The 23585-nt window shown below is 43.3% G+C and overlaps 1 long non-coding RNA gene across 1 annotated transcript in view; it reads right to left on the minus strand.

Moving 5' to 3' along the window:
• The window catches only part of LOC138267432 (uncharacterized), a 275076-nt gene that overhangs the window by 128960 nt on the left and 122531 nt on the right, over positions 1–23585 (minus strand). Inside the window, exon 2 of the long non-coding RNA XR_011199801.1 lies at positions 17628–17674. This is a non-coding gene — a long non-coding RNA (uncharacterized lncRNA). The remainder of the gene's footprint in view (positions 1–17627; positions 17675–23585) is intronic.

The raw sequence follows: 23585 nt of genomic DNA on the forward strand, positions 1-23585 counted from the left end.
AAAACTTAGGGGGTCATTCTGACCCCCGCGGGCGGCGGTCGCCGCCCGCCTGGAGGGAGCTGCCATATGGCCGCTCAGGAGGCCATTCTGGCTTTCCCGCTGGGCTGGCGGGCGACCGCCAGAAGGCCGCCCGCCAGCCCAGCGGGAAACCCCTCCCCACGAGGAAGCCGGCTCCGAATGGAGCCGGCGGAGTGGGTATGTGCGACGGGTGCAGTGGCACCCGTCGCGTATTTCAGTGTCTGCAAAGCAGACACTGAAATACAAAGTGGGGCCCTCTTACGGGGGCCCCTGCAGTGCCCATGACATTGGCATGGGCACTGCAGGGGCCCCCAGGGGCCCCACAACACTCCATACCGCCATCCTGTTCCTGGCGGGCGACCCGCCAGGAACAGGATGGCGGTATGGGGTGTCAGAATCCCCATGGCGGCGCAGCAAGCTGCGCCGCCATGGAGGATTCTGCAGGACAGCGGAAAACCGGCGGGAGACCGCCGGTTTTCCTGTTCTGACTGTGGCTGAACCGCCGTGGTCAGAATGTCCTGAGGAGCACCGCCAGCCTGTTGGCGGTGCTCCCGCATCCCCGGCGGTCCTTGACCGCCGGGGTCAGAATGACCCCCTTAATCTTTACAGATGACAGTTGTTGGCTGAAATGCAGGAAATAAAGGCAAGCACAAATTTGCTGTCCCAAACATTTGGTAACTGGGTGGTGGAAATAGAAAATAAATTCGAGATCTTTGGGGAAGAAATTGAGAAAATGTCAACAAGAATTTCGGACATTTAGGAGAGTCAGAGTGAAATGCTGAAAAACAAATTCTACTCTTAAAAAGGAGCTCTGCAGAGTGAAACAGCAATTTGAGTAACTAGAAAACAGCTCAAGCAGGACTAATCTTAGATTTGTGGTTAAACATTAGAGGAAGGACTCGAAGGCCGCTTCACATGTCGACTTTATGGATGACCTGATTTGCACTCACGTAGTGCGAGAGAGTACAGAAGACTTGACAATAATTCGAGCGCACTGAACGCCGTTTCTAGAATATGTGAACATCACTCGCTCTCACATAATGTTGGTGACTTCAGGAAACGCGAGAAGAGGATTACTGGCATGAATATGCAAAAGTCATTGGTAATTTAAGGTGTTTTCAGTACGCAGGTGAGAGAGCGTAGTTTAAATATTACATATATTAGACGTGAAATGCTTATATCAATGATTAATAATGCTGCATAGAAAACGACAATAATTAGAGTAATGCTTAAACATGCATCTGAAATTCAACTATAATGTGTGTGGTCACAATTATATACGTGAGCTAATAATGATAAGTAAAACTGTTCATGCTATAATTTATATTAACATTTACGATATTGCATGGTATTAAAATCTCATAGGCCTTAAGTTAGCGTGAGCTGTGGATTTAGCTGCCTAGCTCTCATATTAAAGCATTTTTGTCTGTTTTTCAGTGTGCTGACTCGCAAAGGGCCATGACCCTGCATTTGTTCTTTTCCTTCGTTTTATGTAACAAACACTATTCCGTTCTCATCCGCATGCTAGCTGCCTTAGTATGAGTTTTATACAAATTTTGAAACAAAAGTAGATTAAAGAAATGTACAAGGACATTTGACCATAGACAAAGGAACTCATGACCCGAGAAACGTGCCAAGCGGTGATGAAACCCCCCCGGATGTTCCACCTCCGAAGACGTCAATTATGAAGACCAATCAAAGTGTTATAAATTATCGTGGGATGACAATTGGGATTACCTCATGTATAATTTGATAGGTTAAAGATAGTGGGGTGTAGTGAATATCCAACAGAATTTTGGGGGGAGGTATTACGAAAAAGGGATAAAAACTCATGTCACAGAAGGGACGTTAGAGCTAGGTAGGGAATGCTATTGATTTTATCCAGAAACTCTGTCACTCTGTTTAGTGACTTTGAGACGTAATAAATTATCCTCACCCTTATACTGCCCTTTACGCTTCTCCTCCTTATGAGGGAAGTGTCCCCTGTCCTTAGACGAGGTTAGACTGATGGCGATTCGACTGATGTCCTGAAGACGAAGACTGATCCTGTGTGCTGACCTAATCCTCGGAGGGTAATTATGACAATGCGATTTATAATTTGTCTGTTTGCTTTTCCTTTCTAGGTACCAACTGATTATTTTTATAGAGGCCATAGCTAGATATTTTCTAAATTGGTGTTCTAAATTATTTTGCATGAAGCCCAACATGCTGATGCTAATTGGTGGTTAGGATAGGTAATCTCTCTGACTGACGATTATATACAAAAGACTGACGTTGCGCTATGCTGAACTGAGACTTACGTGATATTATTTGTGTTCTGATCTATGTTCACGCCGTGCTATGTTCTTATGTTTATGATTCTTGCATTTATGAAATCTTATCACAGTTGCCATATTGTGACTTTACTTTTATGCTTCTTGGTTTTGAGATTGACACTTTTGCTAGTAGATTGTAATCAATAGGGAATAAAATTCATAAAATTCTACCAAAGGGTGTGGTTATTCATGGCTGAAAGGTCATGGTTGCGTCGACAATTTGATTAATGTCTATAACCAAGGTAAAGTGTATTGTGGTGGTGAATATTAATGACATTATTGATATATTGCTTGACATATTGATTAGCTATCTCGTCCTACGGTGTCTCACCACTGGGTCACAAGATTCATTGGCCTAAAACGAGTCCTAATGTGTATAAAATTGACATAAAGGGACTCGTTATCAGTTCTGGTAGCAGAGCGACGGTTTGGCCCTTGGGGGCCCTAGGACGGGGAATTATTGTTTAATTTGTTTTTCTGTGATAATGCAAATTGGAGGTATGATGGGTTTCTAAGTTCACCATGACTTACCCGGGATCTCGGAGCCTGCCTAAGTGAGTTGGGAATGTTCTCGGCGCCATAATGTATGTGGTTTAGGGTTTTGCGCTTGCTTAGCTTATGCCTTTTTGCAGGTGATTGTGAAATCTGTGTGTATTTAGGCCAAGTATGTGTTATTTAGTAGGAGTGGGCATACTCCACAGTATGAGAGTAGGGAAGTCGGCGTACTTCATGTGAGTGTGGCGCTTAATGCTCAAAATTATCCACGTGGTTGGTTGTTATGTATGGACCTGTCGAGGTCTAAGACTCCGGAGTATGTCAACAAGTGTAGGAGACACTTGGGTTTATGTTGTAATCTGTGCGGTTTAATAGGTCAATCGGGCGTGGTTGACAAGTCGAGTTTGAGTCAAAATGTATGTGTGAAACCTTCGATGGAGATTTGGTAAGTTCTAAAGTGCACTAGGCTGAACCATTGACAAGTCGAGAGTAGAATTTGCGGGTCAAATTCTGCTTGCGTATGCAGGAACTGATAAGGAGAGAGTAGCGGCCGAGGCTTCAAGTGAAATCTCTGTAAAGTTCTGAAGCGAATGTGTTACCCTTCCTGTAGTAAACCGGCAGATTTGTATTGTCATTTAAGATGCTCCCAATAATTGCATTAGTTTGTGTGGGTTCGTGTGGGTTCAGTGAGGAGCGGACGAGCCGCAAGACTTTGTCAGCTGCAGTGTGTGTGACGTCAGTGGTGCCGTGCTGAGATAGGTCAGTTGTCGAGAGGGGTCGCGCATGGATTGGCTGCCGTCCATGAGAGGCAAAAGGTTGAGAAAGGTGGGTGAAGAGTGTCCTGGGAACTAAGTCACTTCTGATTAAATACAAAACAAGAGAAAATCGCAAAAATGAATTTTGTTAAAGCATTCAAGAACGCTCTGAAGGGAGACACATATATTATAGCCTACAGCCTACACCACCTGAAGGTACTCCAGCTTATATAGTCATGGAAGAAAAAGGTGTTGCTCCATGTTTATGGATGAAACAGTGGCGCAAACTAACAGAGAAGGAGGCATGTTTAGCGTTTCCGGAATACGGAACGCTTAATACGAGGATTCTTGCAAGATTGAGGTGGATGTTAAGTGAACAGAAACCACCTCCAAGACCAGCTCAGTATGAGGCGTTAGCGGTTTGGAATCTAATGGCTCTTAAACAGAGACAAGAAAAGTTTCAGAGAAGACTGAGAAGGGCAGAAAAATCTTATGCAGATGCTAGGTGGGATGATGAGAGCAAAATGTGGAGAAGGGGAATTGTTGATGGATTAAAATTATTCCCAGCAATAACACAGGGAGAAGAAACGCAGGGAAAGAAAGCCACCTGTAAAACAGATAAAGACTCAGGCAAATCTAAAGAGAATAAAAAACCATGGGAAGAGGAAGATGATTCAGACGATGAGGAGTTTATGGACAGGTTGTTGCATGATCGCCCACCACCTTACGCGGTGAGCGACAGTGTTCCAAGCACTAGCACAGACCCTGGGAACCAGACGCAGAACGAGGGAGTTGCTGATACGGTACAGACTAGTGATACGGCTTTGATACAGAATGGTGTCAGTGTACCCACTGCTCCAGACATACCGATACAGTTGCAACCTCCACCGCAGATACAGAGAATCTACCCAGACGTTCCAGTACTTGAGACTACTACAAATCTGATAGTGTTGCCAGACCCGATATACACGAAACCAAAGTTAATACAGATTGAGTCAACTCCGAAATTACTATCCCAACCACAGCCACAACTGGTACCAGGGTATAACCCAGTAGCTGGTCCGTCATTAGTACCTGCTACAGGTACTTTGGAACAGACTTATGAAGTTGCTGCTCCATGGAGTTTGGGTCCAGGTCAGACACCTGCTGCCATATCATTGCCAATTACTGTTGGTCCACCAGTGCCATTGTATGCGCAAGGCAAACCTGGTGTATGTGATCAGGGAGTGATGACTCAAGATGTAGTAAGAGGAGGGTCTATGGGAACCCCCCAGATAATGGCCCCAGGAGAACAAGCGGCTGAACAGCCGAGGTCTTTAATGGACCTTAGTCCAGTGGGAGCACCCATCGAAGCGATGCGTCAAGCAGGATTAGGAGTTTTAACTCCACAGACAATGAGTAAAAACACCTCACATTCACCAATGATACATGCAGGGAACATCTCATTGCAGGGTTTCACAGTCCAACAGCTAAACGAATGGCTAGAAAAGACTTATACTTCCCAAAAGGCTGCAGTAGTTACAGTCGAACCAGAAAAGGAAAAACAAGACAAATACCTGAACTTTGTGAGACTAGGGGCAGAAGCTGCTGAATTAGTGGAAGGTACGATGGGAGTAAATAGATTGGAGTCATACACGGAAGCAGAATTGAGATTTCTGTGCCCTAAAATTGCCAAAGAAGTAGGCAAGGTGCATCAGAGATTAGCAAACCTGGCAGATAAATACAATATTGATATTGGAAACACTAAACACCTGAAAAGAAGTTACAGATTAGATTTTGACTCAAAAGATTTTGAGCACATGAGGTCTGCGGGAATGAAGGCGCATTTAAAGGAATTGTTACAAAGCGCACAGATTTGGGGTGCACTGGAGAAATGGGAAGGCCAATGGGCAAAGAAAAGAGATAAAGGAAAGGGTGACAGTCCAGGGTCGAATCAAGCTAAGGCCTCACCCGATCTGGAATCAGTAAAAATATTACCTATGAGAGAGACAGCTGGTGGTGTTTTAGTCCATGTACCATGGACTAGGGGAGACATCCTATCTTTTACTAACGATTATCCCAGATTGAGAGAAAAAAATGATCGAATGGTATCAGCAAACAGATAGGTTTGTGAAACTTGCGAAGTGTCTCTGGGAAGACTTGAATACCTTGTTTGAGATCATTGTTCCGCCTGATTTGTGGCTCTAATGCAAGAGAGAGGTAGATTGGCCAACGAAGGAACCGGCAAGGGATAAGGGACAGGGGCACCCTCTGAAGAGGTGATGAAGTATTATCATAAGGTGATTGAGTTTTTGAAACAAAAGGTGTCGCCGAAAGTGACTGATTGGCAGAAAATTGATCGGACCTCTCAAGAGGTTAAGGAATCAATACATGCTTACTATGAAAGATTGTTAAAGGCATTTAAACACTACAGCGGTACTGAGACCATTGAACCGAAAGACATGAATCACCATGTGTTTAGATTCGTCAAAGGGTTGAGACCAGAAGTTAGCCAGATGATTAAGAATCATTTGATTTGTTGGCAAGCAAAGCCGATTGATGAAGTGTTGCAGTATGCGAAATACTGTAGTGATGAGATTGAATTGAAGCAAAAGAAACTGAAAGAGAAAGTGATGGTGATACAGATAAGGGCTGCACAGGCAGGAATACAGGGAAACGGAGTTCAACAGATGATACAGCAACAACCGCAAATGAATGGTGTGTTTCAGACCCAGTCGAGGGGTCGAGGTCGAGGGTTTGTGAATCGTGGTCCAGACTTGAATACTGTTGTGGTTCAAAATGACGTACAAGGGGTGAAAAAGATGTCACCATGTCACGCGTGCGGGGGTGTGGGGCTTTGGAAACGGGAGTGCCCGAATATGGTGCAGGATGGTGTTGTTCAGCAAAGTGCAAATGTCGGTACATTACAAAATGTACGGGCCCGAAAATGAGACATCAAAACCCAAATTTCCAGAACAATTTAGTACAAATGCAAGGGACACAGCCCATGCAACAGATACAAATGCCATGTTTTCAGTCAGTGCAAATGTAACCAGTACAACAGCAGATTCCTATGGTACCTAGACAGCAAATGCAATTACCGATGGCTCCGATGGGACAGTAACAGGTGATGCTTCCTCAACAGGTCACAGGTCAGGTAACAAATCAAAATAATACAGTACAACAGTTCCCATTACGAGGAGAAAATGGAATGAATGAGGAATGGTCAGACAATAGCTCAGACAGTGAGGAATGCAGGCTTGCAGCATCCTTACAGGTGGATCAGAGAGGCCCATATGTGGAAGGAAAGGTGATGGGTTACAAGGTCTCGTTCCTGGTTGACACAGGAGCCACACGCTCCACAGTTAGAAGTGCAGAGGTTCCAAGATTGCCTCTTTCAGGGCGTACCATAAGAGTGGTTGGAGTAGCAAATCAGTATCTGACAAACCTGATTACAGATCCAGTACAGGTTGAGATCGGCAACTTCCAGGGGGTACATAGGTTTGTAGTCTGTGATTCGAGTCCGGTAACCTTACTGGGAAGGGACTTACTGTGCAAGACAAAATGTTCAATTACCTGTTCCAATGATGGAATTGAAGTGCAGACAAATAGTGACGATGAAGGAGACGAAGGTCAATTTTTAGAAGAAGAAACAGGAACAACTAACGAAGATTACCCTTTGATTACTCTGTTCCCGATGCATACCTTGATTGATTTACCTGTCGAATTACAGGGAACGGTAACAGAAAAGGTATGGGACCTGACCGGAAAGGAAGTAGGACTAATAAAAGGGGTAGAACCAGTTAAAGTCCAGATAAAGCCAAATGCGGTGTTCCCTCAGGTGCCACAATATCATATGACACAAGACGTTCTCATCGAAGTGTCACAAATAATTGCAGATTTTCTCAGGCAGGGCGTCCTGAAAGAAGTTTCAGGGGCAGACACTTCGACAATGAGGTGATTAAACTACTGTGTGCCGCACTTAACATCGAACAAAAACTGCATTGTAGCTACTGCCCCGAAGCATCAGGACTAGTAGAACAAATGAACGGTACTTTGAAATCGAGAATGGCAAAAATGTGCGCAGCTACTAATATGAAATAGCCAGATGCATTACCTTTAGTGCTGATGTCAATGCGAAACACCCCAGACAAGAAAACAGGATTATCCCCCCATGAAATCCTCATGGGTAGAGCTATGAGATTACCAGCAGTACCTGCAAATGTGCTAGTCAATATTACAGATGATATGGTGTTGGATTACTGCAAGGGTTTGGCTGATGTGATTCACTCTTTCTCTCACCAGGTGGAAGCTAAAACATTGCCACCGATTGGCGATTCAGGCCACTCTCTACAAGCTGGTGACTGGGTGGTTGTCAAGAAGCACGTGAGAAAGTCGTGTCTAGAACCACGTTGGAAAGGGCCATATCAAGTAATCTTGACAGCTACTACCTCTGTAAAATGTGCCGGAGTTCCCAATTGGATACATGCCAGTCACACAAAAAGGGTAACGTGTCCTGTTGAAGATGAACTTGAAGTTACCGGAACAATAGCCTCAGGAAGAGGAGTGTCAGGGCCAGAAAACAGTCAAGAAGAAACCAAGACTGTCAGAGAGCCCACTGAGAACAGCCTCGTCCCTCAAGCAGCTAATGAGTTCGAGAGAGGTGACAGAGTGCCTATCTCAGAAGAGGCGGCAGGAGAACTAAATCAAGGAGAGGTTCTCCCAGAAGTAGACAAATACGGGTTAGAACTTGAACCCGGTACAGACCCAGAAGAAGAAGAAGAAGAAGACGGAGAAATAGTAGAGAGAAATCAGAGCGAGCCAGAGCTTTCTGAGCCAGCTGCAGGTCCATCAAGTAAGAATGCCATATCACAAGGAGGAGGGTGCTGTCCAGCGTCCTGAAAAGACACATCAAAAGAAGACGCATAAGGGTGATAACTGGCCAGATAAACCACTCTTCAAGATAAAAGACGTAGCAAGAGACACAATAATAGAGGAGAACGACACATCCCGAGTGGAAGACTTAAGTGAAGGAGAACAACAGGGTGAACGAAGGCTGTAAAGAAAAAGAGTCGCAAACAGAAGATACACAGGTCCTGAATGGGCGTATGCTACAACATCTGAATGGCAACAAGAATTCCTAGCATTCTGTTTTGATCGAGAAGTACCAGGCCAATACTACGGTACCTGAACGGATCCGAGGAAAGCTTGGTTAAAAATTGAAAATTTGAAAACTGATAGAGAGACTTTATAACTTATCAAAAGTGACACTAGAACCGGATTGACTTTTAAGAAACCTGATTATGACAAGCTGCTAATCTGATTTGACAAAAGGGGTCCTGGAGCGAGTGAAGACGCTGTAAATACACGGGGAAAGCAAGAGAGTTTTAAACCATCCTCTAGTTGATTGTTATTTTGCTATCTGATTCTATACAGACATGGCTTATAATAGAAGTAGTAGCAAGAAAAGTAAAGTGTGTGGTTGGCTAGGACTTATAATAGGTGTTGTGTGTGCAATAATAATTGTGGGAGTGATTGTGGGAATGCCATGGATAGAGAAAGAGACCATTAATGCTACTTCAAAACCTGAAACTACAACACTAACACCGTGGGAGAGATTTGAACAGGATGCAAGACACATGCATGAGGGAACTAATTCAAAAGGGGAACTTTCTACTAATGTCTTCTATCGCTTGCTAAATGAGTATGTGGAAACCATGGATGCGAAAGATTGTTATGTATGCACTAAGATTCCTTCATCTGTGCAGGAGCGAGTTACTTATCATAGCCTCCCTCTTACTTATGGGATTAGTTGCAGCTTGCTACTAACAAGGTTCTATAACCAAGAGCATGTGCAATAATTTTATTCAAACTTGGATGTTGTGTTTTCCTTTGTGCCTGTGATTGAATTCTTAAATAAGTTAGCTAAGGAACATGATATAAAAATAGTTAGAGGATTCTTTGAGCCAACGCTTACATTCGGAACTGCTTATGCACATCACAATAATTTGACTTGCTTATTATCACCTGTTGAGAAAAGTTTCTTAGATCATACTGATGATAGACGCAAAGCATTGAAAGAGAGATTAGAAAAAGGGTTAGAAAAACGCACGCACGCAAATGATTATGCTTATACTGCAATCAAGACACAAGGCAAATTACCTATAGATGCATCACATGTAGGTAGGCTTTGTATATATAGGCCAAAATCTGAGCAAGACAATTTGTTTGTGGGAACGAGTGAATGAAGACATGTGTTTTTGTTTCAGAGTAAATGGACATTTATGTTGAATGGACAGGATCCAGTGATCCCAGGGATTTATTACATCTGTGGGCTGAATGCTTATTACCGTCTCCCTAAGGGATGGTATGGGACATGTTATTTGGGAATAGTATTCCCAAAGATTTACCAGATTGATGACTTAAAACAAATACCTAAAACGTCTGAATTACAACATCCTAGACAAAAACGAGAATCAGTGGCGGCTGTCATTGGTGATATATTCGGAGCTATAATCCCTTCAGTGGGGGTTATCTTGAATTCTATGAAAATTCAAAAGTTGTCTACTGTTGTGGATAACATGCTGACAAATTTCACAGGGGCTATACTCCTGATGGATACTGAACTTGCTGCAGAAAAAGCTATGACTCTTCAAAATCGGCTTGCTTTAGACATTCTTTTAGCAAAGAGTGGAGGGGTCTGCAAGATGCTTAACGAGCGTCATTGTTGCTCGTTCATTCCGGATAACAGTAAAAAGATTAGAAGTATGCTTACTAACCTTACTAGAGATAGTACAGATTTGAAGGATTTGAAAGAACTTGGTGTCTGGGAGAAATTTGGAAAGGGAATTGCCAGAGTTGGGAGCTGGTTTACCAACATTTGGAATGGGGTACTTGCAAAAATATGAATGGGTCTATTAATTGTTCTGGTCTGTCTATTGGGATTGTGGGGGGCATGTAACATTTATGACAAAATTAAGAAAAATTGGACTAAAAGAACCAGAAGAAACGAAGAAAGTGAAAGAGAGAAAATGTTCAATGAAATCTGGGAAAGTTCACATAAAGGGCAAGATGTTGAAATGCGCATTATGCGCAAGGTGAAAAATTTAAAGTGAAAGGCCAAGGGAAAGTTTGGTGTGATGACGAGCGTCATCAGAGGAGGGACTGAGAGAGCGTAGTTTAAATATTACATATATTAGACGTGAAATGCTTATATCAATGATTAATAATGCTGCATGGAAAACTACAATAATTAGAGTAATGCTTAAACATGCATCTGAAATTCAACTATAATGTGTGTGGTCACAATTATATACGTGAGCTAATAATGATAAGTAAAACTGTTCATGCAATAATTTATATTAACATTTACGATATCGCATTGTATTAAAATCTCATAGGCTTTAAGTTAGCGTGAGCTGTGGATTTAGCTGCCTAGCTCTCTTATTGAAGCATTTTTCTCTGTTTTTCAGTGTGCTGACTCGCTAAGGGCCATGACCCTGCATTTGTTCTTTTCCTTCTTTTTTTGTAACAAACCCTATTCTGTTCTCATCCGCATGCTAGCTGCCTTAGTATGAGTTTTATACAAATTTTGAAACAAAAGTAGATTAAAGAAATGTACAAGGATATTTGACCATGGACAAAGGAACTCATGACCCGAGAAACGTGCCAAGCGGTGATGAAAACCCCCCGGATGTGCCACCTCCGAAGACGTCAATTATGAAGACCAATCAAAGTGGGTGACAATTGGGATTACCTAATGTATAATTTGATAGGTTAAAGATAGTGGGGTGTAGTGAATGTCCAATAGAATTTTGGGGGAAGGTATTATGAAAAAGGGATAAAAACTCATGTCACAGAAGGGACGTTAGAACTAGGTAGGGAATGCTATCGATTTTATCTAGAAACTCTGTCACTCTGTTTGGTGACTTTGAGACTTAATAAATTATCCTCACCCTTATACTGCCCTTTACGCTTCTCCTCCTTATCAGGGAAGTGTCCCCTGTCCTTAGACGTGGTTAGACTGATGGCGATTCGACTGATGTCCTGAAGACGAAGACTGATCCTGTGTGCTGACCTAATCCTTGGAGGGTAATTATGACAATGCGATTTATAATTTGTCTGTTTGCTTTTCCTTTCTAGGTACCAACTGCTTATTTTTATAGATGCCATAGCTAGATATTTTCTAAATTGGTGTTCTAAATTATTTTGCATGAAGCCCAACATGCTGATGCTAATTGGTGGTTAGGATAGGTAATCTCTCTGACTGACGATTATAGACAAAAGACTGACATTGCGCTATGCTGAACTGAGACTTACGTGATATTATTTGCATTCTGATCCATGTTCACGCCGTGCTATGTTCTTATGTTTATGATTCTTGCATTAATGAAATCTTATCACAGTTGCCATATTGTGACTTTACTTTTATGCTTCTTGGTTTTGAGATTGACACTTTTGCTAGTAGATTGTAATCAATAGGGAATAAAATTCATAAAATTCTACCAAAGGGTGTGGTTATTCATGGCTGAAAGGTCATGGTTGCGTCGACAATTTGATTAATGTCTATAACCAAGGTAAAGTGTATTGTGGTGGTGAATATTAATGACATTATTGATATATTGCTTGACATATTGATTAGCTATCTCGTCCTACGGTGTCTCACCACTGGGTCACAAGATTCATTGGCCTAAAACGAGTCCTAATGTGTATAAAATTGACATAAAGGGACACGTTATCACAGGTCTTCCGAAATGTGTCTAGACTTTTAAGAGAAAGAAGGAGTTTCAGCAAATGATTCCATTATTTCAGGCTGCTGAGGGGGCAAGCCAGGATTCTGCAGCCTAGCAACCTGAAAGTTTTGCTGAAGGAAACTTTAAAGGTGTTTAATGACATTGAAAAAGTACAAAATTACCTGTGTGAAATTCAGACTTAATATTTTGTTAGACCGAGTTTAAAAGGCTTAGGGCTTCAGAACTATAAGCATAACTGATCTGAAGAAACGAATGCAAGTGTTTTTACAGCCTGACTATTCCATATCCGAAGCTCTAAGGATACCAATGTATGAGGTAGAAGTGTGTGAGTGCATTGTTTTAGTCAGATAATCTTTTTTCACAGGACTGGTGCAGATTGAACAAGGGAGGATGAAAAAAGGGATGTAATGAGAAAGCGGATGTTTAAGGACTAATAAAGGAGGAGCGGTGGCATCAACAATCTGGGATTCCAACAAGGTGCAATTATAGCACAACATTACAGATATTTTCATTGTTGCGGCACTAGAGTTTGTTCAAGGCAAGACATATTGCAAGGTTCGCTAAACACCAATCCAGGCATTTTGACACCGCATTGAAATACAGGTTGCTGTACAGAGACATTTGATGACATTTGAGTGGACACAGAAGCAGGTGCTGTTCTGACACCAACACTTTTTCCATAGTTTGTGGAAATTTGTGCAAGGTGTGAGACTTTAAGTGCTCCGTCTAGTGATCACTCCATCTGGGCAAAGGTGCCACTAACGCTCTAGTTCAGATTAATAGACCCTGCCAAATACTCAGTAAGGTACTAACTGCGATCAGTCAGGTATTTTACAGTTTTTAATTAGCTATAATTGCTTGTCATTGTCTAAAACACCAATTGGGTTGTAGCAGCACTACAAGGGTGACCTATGAGAGAACTCTGTTATCTCATTGCCTTCTCTCATTTCCCAACTCCTCCTCTCCTTCTTCACCAACCTAATGTTAGGCATTATTCTATTGTGTTTGGGCATGTTGAACTGTGGGATACCTGGCGCGCTACACATCATCTCTGCAGCAGCTCACCAAGATGCAGATTAGAGTTTCTGACAGAAAGCCAGGCCCACAAACGTCTTGTTGCCAGGGAAACATGGATCTGGAAACAATCAACCTGTCCATGATAGATTTGCAAGCCATGGTGGATACCTTGATTTAGGATTTTCCCAGCACACATCCATGACTGATTCTTTGGCATCATTAACCCACCTTTCTCTGTTTGGTATCTTGCTTTGTATCTGTGGTTACTTTATCTTTGTATTGATATCTTGCTCTGTAGTTACTTTGTATTTTAAATACTTTGTATTTTCCATTCTGTTCCGTTAAGTTGCCCGCATTGCTACTGTGTTTTCACTGTTTGGCATCTTGTTTGTTTTGGTTGTTAATTTGCACCTGCATCAACCACAAATATTGTTTGTTGTGGTAGCCTGCATCTTTTTCTGTTACTTTGTTGCCATTTTTCCTTCACCCCCACCCACATTCCCGCCCACTTTCCTGTCAGCTTCCTGCCGCCTCATCCTCTGGGATCCCGCTTGCCATCACCCAGTGCTCCTCCCTCCCCCGAGGACCTACTTAATGAACGCCGCAGCGCTGCTGGGCAAGCATGCCCGTACCCATCCATGCCTAGACCCTGGCCCTACCACCACCCACTGATACACCGCTGAAGAGCTCCTTGCCCTAGATGCCACAACAGCAACTGCTGCACCACCTCCCCCTGAGCAACTGAAGGACCCATCACCTGCCGATGCTGCCACTTCTCCTGTAACACAGCAATGTCTAACCTCACAAATCCTTCACCACACCTGCCCAGAAGACCTAGAACAACCTGGAACTACTCCTGTGCTTTCTGCTCAATGCCTGATCCCTCTGCAAACATGCTATGAAAATTTGGGACACCATCACCACTCTCTCTCCTGACGTAGGCTTCATATCTGAAACCTGGCTCAGCTCCTCCTTAAACCCGACATCGTCACAGCAACACCCAATAGCTACAAGATGATACACCAAAACAGAACCAACAAACAGGGCGGAGGCATCACCATCATCTTCAAGGAAACCATCCGATGCATCATCACCATGATGACCCCACACCTCCTAAGGAGCGCCTTAACTTCCAACTACAGACTGATTCCAAGACAACATAAGAGGCACTCTTGTATATAGACCCCTGGGACCTCAACCGGCCTTCTGTAATGCCATCTCCAACCTTATCGCACTTCAAGTTATCGATTCCAATCACTACATCCTACTCGGTGACCCCAAATTCCACCTCGATGACCCCAACAACGCCAACTCTACAGCTCTCCTGGAGAACATGAATAACATCATCCTCACTCAGCTGGTCATCGAACCCACACACAAAGCTGGACACACACTCAACCCCATCTTCACCTTCAGTGACAGAGTCAAATTTAGCCATGTCACAGAATTCACTTGGTCAGACCACACCATTGTTCAGTTCACCATCTCTGCCGCACAGAATACGATCACCAGGCACCATAACTCCACCCACGGGAGCTGGAGCAAGGTAACAGAGACACAGTGGACTCAGGCCCTCAGCCCCACACAACCCGAAGCCTCATCAGACCTCGAAGAGGCCATCTAGAACTTCTCCACCTGGATCACCAAATGCAGCAACAGAGTTGCCTCGATGAAACCAGCAAGAACCAACAAAACCTCAAAACAGGCCAGCTTGTACACCCCAAAGATCAGAACCACCAAGGGCAACTGCTACTGACTCGAGAAACAATGGCGCTCCACCAGCAACCCCTCTGACACAGCCGCTCACAAAGCAGCCCTCAGCAATTACCACCTGGAAGCCATCAAGGAAGTAGCCCTCACTGCCCGCATCGATACGGCATCTAACCACAAGAAAGAACTATTCAAAATAGTCTAGGAATACTTCAACCCGGCAGCCACAGAGAACAAAATCTACCCTTCGCAAGAACTCTGCGATACCCTTTCAGACTATTTCCACAGTAAGATCACCACCATCTCCAGCAACTTCGACCCCCAACCCATAGTTCTTGACCTCAACAGCCTCAGCCAACCAATGCACACCAGCCATATGATCACCACATGAACCGGCTGACCATACAGACCACCATGACCATCATGTAGTCCACTCACTCAGGAGCATCCACCGACCCATACCGCCACCATTTATTTCAACCTGAGAATCAATCAAATCTGCCCTGAACTCACCACCATCCTTCACACCTCCATCACCTCTGCATTCCTCCAGAACAGATGGAAACAGGTAAAGATCAGACCCCTCTTAAAGAAACCCTCGCCAATCCCAGCGAACTCCCAAATTATTGACCGATCTCTCTGCTCCCTTACCCTGCCAAAGTACTCGAAAAGGTCATCAACCAACAGCTCATTGAATACCTGGAATAAACAACCTGCTTGACCCCTCCCAATCAGGACTCTGAGCCAACCACAGCACAGAAACTGCACTGATCACAGCCAAACGCACTTAGAAATTTCTAATGGCTCCCGATCCAGAAAAAATGCCACTTCAAAATCCTCATGCATGACTACAAGGCCTTACATGATCAAGGACCTGCTTACATCAACTACCGACTGAACTTCCATCAACCTGCCAGACACCTGTGCTCCTCCTCTCTAGCCCTCACGCACACACCTCCACATGTTGCAGCTGCAGCAGTGGCCGTTCCTTCTCTTAAATCACTGCCAAGACCTGGAATGACCTTCCCCTTAGAACAACACCCTCCCTTGCAGACTTCAGAAAGAAACTCAAAACCTGGGTTTTCAATAGAGACCTCACACCTCAGCACCCAGAAGCCCCAGGATGACAGTGCCACACTCTAACAATGCTGATTTATTGATTGATTGACCTTTCATGACTGACACATTATCAGCCATATCCGACATTACCGGCTGTTAGGCAGCAAAGTTGAGAAAATGGTTTTATGTTTAAAAGAGAAGAATAAGTATCTTCTTTCATACCTACAGCTTTAACAAATTAGTTATTGAAAGAAACTGGCCCAAGGATTATAGGTGGTCCTGATGAAGGTCTCTGTAAAGACTTCAGGAACATTTTGGATCAGACTAAACATTCTCCAGAAATCCTGTTAAAATTGAATTAACTTTGTAGTCAAGTTTGATCATAAGTAAGGTGAAAGAAAAAGGTGAAGAACTAAGGGGTACATGAAAGTGGTAGTGAAGCAAGCATTTTTGTTCAGCATCTGGTATGTCAACATGGGTTACCATACTTTTTAATAATGACTGAGATCCACAATCGATCGCCCATCAGTCCTTAACATATGAAGTGCAAACTAATGGACAGACAAAAAGAACAAGTAAATCAGTGAGGCAATATTTGCAAGGTTTATATATCTTTTTGAACAGCAGATTGGGTAGAGGCATTAGAACTTGCAGATGTTGAGTACTATTCCTTTAAGACTCACCAACAAATGTGTCTCAATTGTATTGGCTCACTGATTCTCACCCAAAATCAATTCCCCTAGAGATAGTGAAGGGGGGCAAGTGAGTACCATCTATTAAAGAACAAGATGCTCATCTACAAGGCTTCCTATGAAAGGCTAAACCACACTTGAAAGAGGCCAAAGACACATAACAGACAGGTGGATCAACAGAGTGCACCAGAAACTTTCAGTCAGCAGACCATGTGTGTTTATCCATAAACATCTGCTCTTCTAAGGTCCTAGAAATCTGGGACAATTCGCCATTAACTAAATGAGCTAAGTTACTATTACCTGATGATTTACCATCCGGTCTTTCTTGTCTCCTTGCTTAAGACATTTAATGAAAAAAGTAAACCTTAATCACTTCTACCATTTGTGTACACTGATGGTTGCCTCAAGTATGTGCTTGTCCAATTATTTACTGGCTAAATCCAGGGTGGCCATTTTAAGGGAGGTTAGGGAGGTATAACTGTCATAGCTTTTTGATCACTGGTCCCCTGTCTCCAATTTCACCACTGCTACTCAGGAAGTCTAGGAGCCCGCTTCTAGTCACTCCCATATAATTACTGCTTGCTCTTTCACCATGTTCATTCCTGGCACCTAATGATTGCACAGTCTCGCCAAGATCATACAAATGCTCCCTCATCAATCCATGTTGTGGGCTGAGGGTTTTCAGGATCCCAAGAGAACAAGCAGTCATTTTAGATGTGATTTTATTTAAACAGTACCCAGGACATGGTTATGTGATTAACTTTTCTCCCACTTGAGAGAAAAAGCTCCTGCTCCATTCGTATGAATCGTCTAATAGCAAGAATATGTAATTACCTGATATTCTGTGGTGAGTGTCTCCTCTACCAAGTACCTGGAAGTGCCTGCAAAAAAACATGATGAACTAAAGGTTAGGTAAATAACAAGGAAAAGTGCACTTGGCAATCAAACATTACAGATATTTCAATTGCAGTGGTGCTAGAGCACATTCTAGGCAAGTCACACAGCACAATTCAGAAAAAAAGAATACAGACATTTTAAATCAGCATTGAAGTGCTGCTTGCACAAACAGAGGCAGTTTTCTAAAGTTGAGGTGGACATAGATGCATACACCAGTAACACACCAACACTAAGAACTTCTTGGAAATCATCAATCATTGGAAAAACTGTGAAGCAACAGATGTTCATTCCAGAGATCACTTCATCTGGGCAAAACTTCCAAGTCCTTGTCAGTAGATCCTGCTAAGTGCTCAGTAATATTCTAACTGTGATCAATCAGGAATTCTGCAGAATATTGTGTAACTCATAAAATTATGATCTGTTGTCAAATAGATATAATTATCTGCTTGAAATTGACTTGGACACCAATTGAATTGCAGCAACAGCTCCATATTATTTCCTCTTTCATTCCACATTTTCTCCACTTCACCACCAGGGTTGACCACTACTCAGTTGTATTTGGCCCTGTCAACAGAGATGGTGACTGATGGGCTCCACGTATTCTCTGCTGCAGCTCATTTGTGCATGTTATAGACCTTCATAAGAGGGCTCTTAAATATCTTTGAAAACTACATTGTGGTCTCATGTACATGTTGTATCTGTCCCTTCCCACCAACTATCTACAGTATGGGATCACATCAATTATCCTTTGTAGCAGCAAGACTTGAATTTCCCCAGGCTAATCTCCCTCACTGTGGAGTTTCCACTGGTATGATATGTATGTTTATTTATTAAATGTGGCATGCAGTGCATGTAGCCAGCATTTCTGTTCCACAATACCCCCAGCGCGCACCTGCTACCTTTCAGTCTCCCTCACCTTACCCACGATTTACTCCACAACTACAGCAATAATCCTTTGCATTTGTTTTCTGACACCATACATTTCACCAATGGACATTCCCATCACCACCACATTCATACCTTTCCATTACATAGCACTAAAAATTATTTAGCATGTAGATAAACATGCATCCCTAAGGGTTGTAGGCAGGTTAAGGATTCTTGTGTGAGTACCAAAGTAGGTGAAGGAGAATGAAAGAAGCGAAAATCTCTTCGATATGGGGAGAGGGGAAAGGAGTAACTTGAAACTGGGAAGTGGTTCATGGCGAGTTAATCTAACTGGGGAGTACATTAGCTCAGAATTTGACAATGAGTAGTTATGAGATATAATAGTCAGGGTGCGTTCACTGTTATGAAAATAGGATTATATAGGGGGCTGAAGAGGCAGCAGTGGTAGTGTTCATGGGCATATGTTTTCAGAGTGTGTTCATGGGCATGGAGGGTATGTCAGACGTGGATGGTGTAGTCTCCAATGAACTGAGGTCCCTTGGAAGGAGAGGAAGGAAGTAGGTTAGGTAGGGGAAGGAGGGTCAGCATTAATGAGATCTTTGAGTTGCATGAGCATTGTGTCCCAGGCTGCTGCAATGGGGCATTTGTGGAGTCACCTGGCCTCTTCCCAGTTTAATGTGGAGCTATCTGCCTCCCCTCAGTGCAGTAACATTCAGTGCCATTGGTGTGTGGTCGCAGAGTTCTGTGTTCTCCACTGAAGAGTAAGCAGGAATTTCACAAGGACTAGTCCCAAATTAGCAAAGTGTGCTCAAATTGTTTGATTCATATCCCTGTGAAAGAGGCCAGAGCTGCTGCCCCCTATGAGACTAATGGGTTCAGTTCGGTGATTGTCCTGAGGATGGTAAGCAGTGTTCGCCAATGAGCGTTTATGACAGGGCATGTCCAAAGCTTTTGCTTTAATTCTGCTGCCTGGGTTTGGCATCTAGGGCATAAGAAGTTGGACGTTGGAAACATGCAGGTTAATCGGAGGGCGTAAGGTATGCTTTGTGGAGCACCATATATTGAAAGTGTTTAAAGCGTACATTACGGGAAATTGTTTGGGGGGATTCCAGTGCCTTGGACCATTCCTTGTCATGCATGATCTCCCCAGGTCATCCACCCAGCGTTTCTGGAGCCATGACAACGTTGGTCTACTGTGTTTTTCTATGTCTTTGTAAAGCTACATTATTAAGTGCCACCCCTACCCCATCACATAACATGTGGACCACTGCATGGATAGATGGTTCTTTGTCCAGTGGACCCCATAATGATCTGTAGGTTGCTATAAATTGACCATGCAACAAGAATTGTCGGGGGGGTTTCACAATCCTGTTGTAGTTGGTCAAATGTGAGGAGTTGTGCATTTTAGAAGAGGTCCCCTATTGTGTCAGTGGAGTGTTTGTGCGAGGTCGACAGATGGACAGCTGTTAAGGTGCCTAATGGTCCAGGAAGGCCCTGAAGGGGGGATCCTTGGACAGTAGGAAGGAACGTGTTTCATCAAGTGGGCAATTCTGGCCAAGCATTTCCTGTCTACTAAAAAATGAAGTGACCAGGAGCGTTGGTGATTAAGCATATGATGTAGGGTTGGTGGAATTGTTGGTAGGGAAGAGGGCCACTTCCTATACTGGTTTCATATAGATTCCGCCTGGCTAGCCGACGGGAAGCCCATTGTAATTGTGCCACGAGGTAGGAAGCTTCATAAGAAGGCGTGCCAAGCCAGCTACAGCCCACCCACAATTGTAGTTTGGTGAGGGCTACTCTTCTCCTGCAACCAAACCACAACAGGTCACCCAGCAAGTGGTTTAGTTCTAAGATAAATTAACTACCTGGTAATATGGGGACATTGGCAAAATAATAAAGGAGTCTGAAGAGAATTATCATTTTGAAAAGAGCTACTTGACCTGTGATGTGAGGGGTAGCCGATGACAGGAGCCCTTTTGGTCTTTGAGGAATGAAAAATGTCCTTTACCCTTTGTGAGAAACACAGCAGCGGCCTTCCATGGTTATATATGGCTGCCCAGTTGGACGACCTGTCGGGCATATCTTGACAAAGTGGAAAGTTGCAGAACTCTCCCCAATTCGTCTGAAAGCCAGCAACATGTGCGAAAGTTCTCTGAAATGGAGGTTAACTCTCATGAGGCATCTTGGACATAGACAATGCGCTTTACACATCGTCTGCATATAGCAAGATCGCATGTGTGGTCCCATTTTATGAGATGCCTCACCGCAGTCCCTTTTGATGAAGTTTGTGAAGTAAGGAATCCATTGTAATTGTGAAGAATATCAGGGAGAGAGAGCCACCCTGTAGTGTACAACAACTAATCAGAAATGGGGCCAATATAAGGCACCCTATGCATACTCTGGAGGTGGGGCCTATAAATAGGAGTTTCAGGGACTTATCCCCATAAGCCGAAAGGACCTCAAAGAGATAGTCCCAGGAGAGGGAATTAAAGGCTTTTTCTAAGTAAAAGATAAGGGCCACCGCTAGGGGATAACACAATGATGCTTGGTCCATAACATGGAGAAAACATCTAATGTTATTAGCCAATGTTAAAGCCATTTTGGTTCAGGGTGAACTAATGCAGGGAGTACCTGCTGATAACGGTCTGCTAAAATCGTACCTAATATTTTAGAATCTGTGCCTAATATGGCTACCTGTCTGTAAGAGGTGAGCTAGGTGGGGTCTCTATCTGTTTCCAGTAGGGAGTCAATGAGAGATTCCTGAAGGCAGTGGGGAGAGTGCCAGTGGTGAGGGCCTCATTAGAGAAAGCCAATAGTTGTGGGCCTAGATAGATAGAAAAACAATCATAGAATTCTACAGGGAGACCAACTATCCCAGAGGTTTTACTACAGGCTAGGTCATGTATTGCCTTCTTAACCTCCTCCAGTATTATTATTTTGTCTAGTTCTTCACGGGCCAATGCTATGATGGATAGATAAAGAAAGAGGGGGCAAGAAGTGCCTTATGGTGCCCCTGGAAGGCACTGGAGGGGCTGTATAGAGATGTGCATAGTAAACATAAAAGGCCTGGAGTATTGTGGTTTCTGTACACAGAAGGGATCCCCTATGGAGGGAACTCCATGATCAGAGGTACCTGTGTGTCCTGACAGACCAGCCATAAAAGAAATCCTCAGGACTTGTCTCCTGTTGCGTGAAGCCTGGCTGTGTACACTGTATAGTTAAAACAATGTAAACGCTCCAGGAGAGTGGCATGGTGGCCTTGGCTTCTATAAGGGCCTGCCGTGCTGTGGCATCTAGTAAGGGGCGGTTATCGAGTGACACCGCCTTGGCCTTTGCATCATGAAGAGCACCGGTCAATTGCCTATGGGCCCCAGTAATTTGTTGAAGGCAGACTCCCCATGTGACCACTTTAAAGACATCCCATTCAACTGCACGGGAACTGGCCTTGCTTTGATTAGTTTTGAAATATTGAGATATGTAAGTGAATTGTCTATCACAAAAAACCTGATAATCTAGCAAATCTTTTGAAAGATGACAGGTAGGGACTGGGGGGTGCACACCATTTAATATCCAGTATGTGGGCAGCTTGGTCTGATAAGACTCCACCTAAATAGTCTGTGTGTGTGAGATGTGCAATCAGGTCAGGAGTGCATAGAAAGCAGCCCAGGTGAACATATAAGTTGTGGGGGCCTGGATAGTGGGAGTATAGATGGTGATGAGGGTTATTAGATCTCCAAGCGTCCACAAGGGGCCACTGACCAACCCACTGGGAGAATTGCTTTGAGTGTTAGTGAGCAGAGTGTGAGGAGGAACAGGGACCTGAGACTAACTCCTTTAAGGCCGACGATATAGGCCATGATCAGGAGCTGCACGACATTCCAGTGTTTCAGGATGTCGAGAGGGTTGGACAGCCACACTGTAGTGTGGCACAGTGAGAGGAAGAGCAACAAGAAAGAAACTTCCAGAGACAAGCAAATGTTCCAAGGAAAAGGTAAGTTCCTTTATTGGGATCCACGGCAGGCACACACATCCAGTCAAGGATAAGCCAGGACAGCATGTGCCAACCAAAGACAAAGAGAACCTTAAGAAAAAAACATTCTGTAATGATGAAACAAAGCATAACAGTTAAGAGGAAAGAAGAGATGCACATTAAAATGTAAATTAAACATACACATTTCACATCATCTTCCCCCTTTAAAATAAAAAAACTAAAAAAAACTACATGACATAATCCTTAAATTTAGATGGAAATTTAACCAGTCTGTCACTGCATGTGCGTACACACTCTAGAACAGTGACATTAACTCTGTCACTACTGCAAAATTCTCCCGCGTCAGTAGTAGGACTAACCTGTAAGTCTGACCCACCATTCATAGCCTCACTATGTGTCAAATCATTAAAGAACACCGCATTAGAATTGTCATCAGATTTCCTTCCTAAATAAACATGTTTGAAAATTTCAGCTTGAGTATTCGTAATAGGTACAATGCTGTTCTAGTTCCACTAACCTTTTCCCTCCAATAAAACAGAATGTTTGGAAACTTGAAGTACTTTAGTCGGCAGAGAAAATTTGATCCCCCTTTATAATTTTTTTTTTTTTTTAATCAAAAGCCAATCATGTATATTAAGATTAAAGTTGTTAACTCTATGTCTTGCATCATAATCACTCTTCTGTGACAATTGCTTCATACAAACTCTGTTCCGTAACTCGTCTAAATTTACCTCTGTATCCCATATTTGTTACCGAACGTGTCAATCATCCAAGAAGGCTAAAGTTTAGATCTGGACTCCCTACTTCTGAGAAGAACAAAATGAGATACGCCCGTAGTAGAATGAGGTGTATTTAGGTATGCCCAGATCTTTTCTTTCAGAAAAATGTTCACATCAAAATTAACAGCCAGAGCAGTTTGCACCCTTCTTTCAAAATACGATTAGCCCTTTCCACTAAACCATTGGAAGCTGGACTGTACAAAGCTACGCATGAGTGCTTGATATCAACTTTTTTCA

The sequence above is a fragment of the Pleurodeles waltl genome, chromosome 2_1 (assembly GCF_031143425.1).
Source record: "Pleurodeles waltl isolate 20211129_DDA chromosome 2_1, aPleWal1.hap1.20221129, whole genome shotgun sequence".
Classification (NCBI taxonomy): Eukaryota; Metazoa; Chordata; class Amphibia; order Caudata; family Salamandridae; genus Pleurodeles; species Pleurodeles waltl.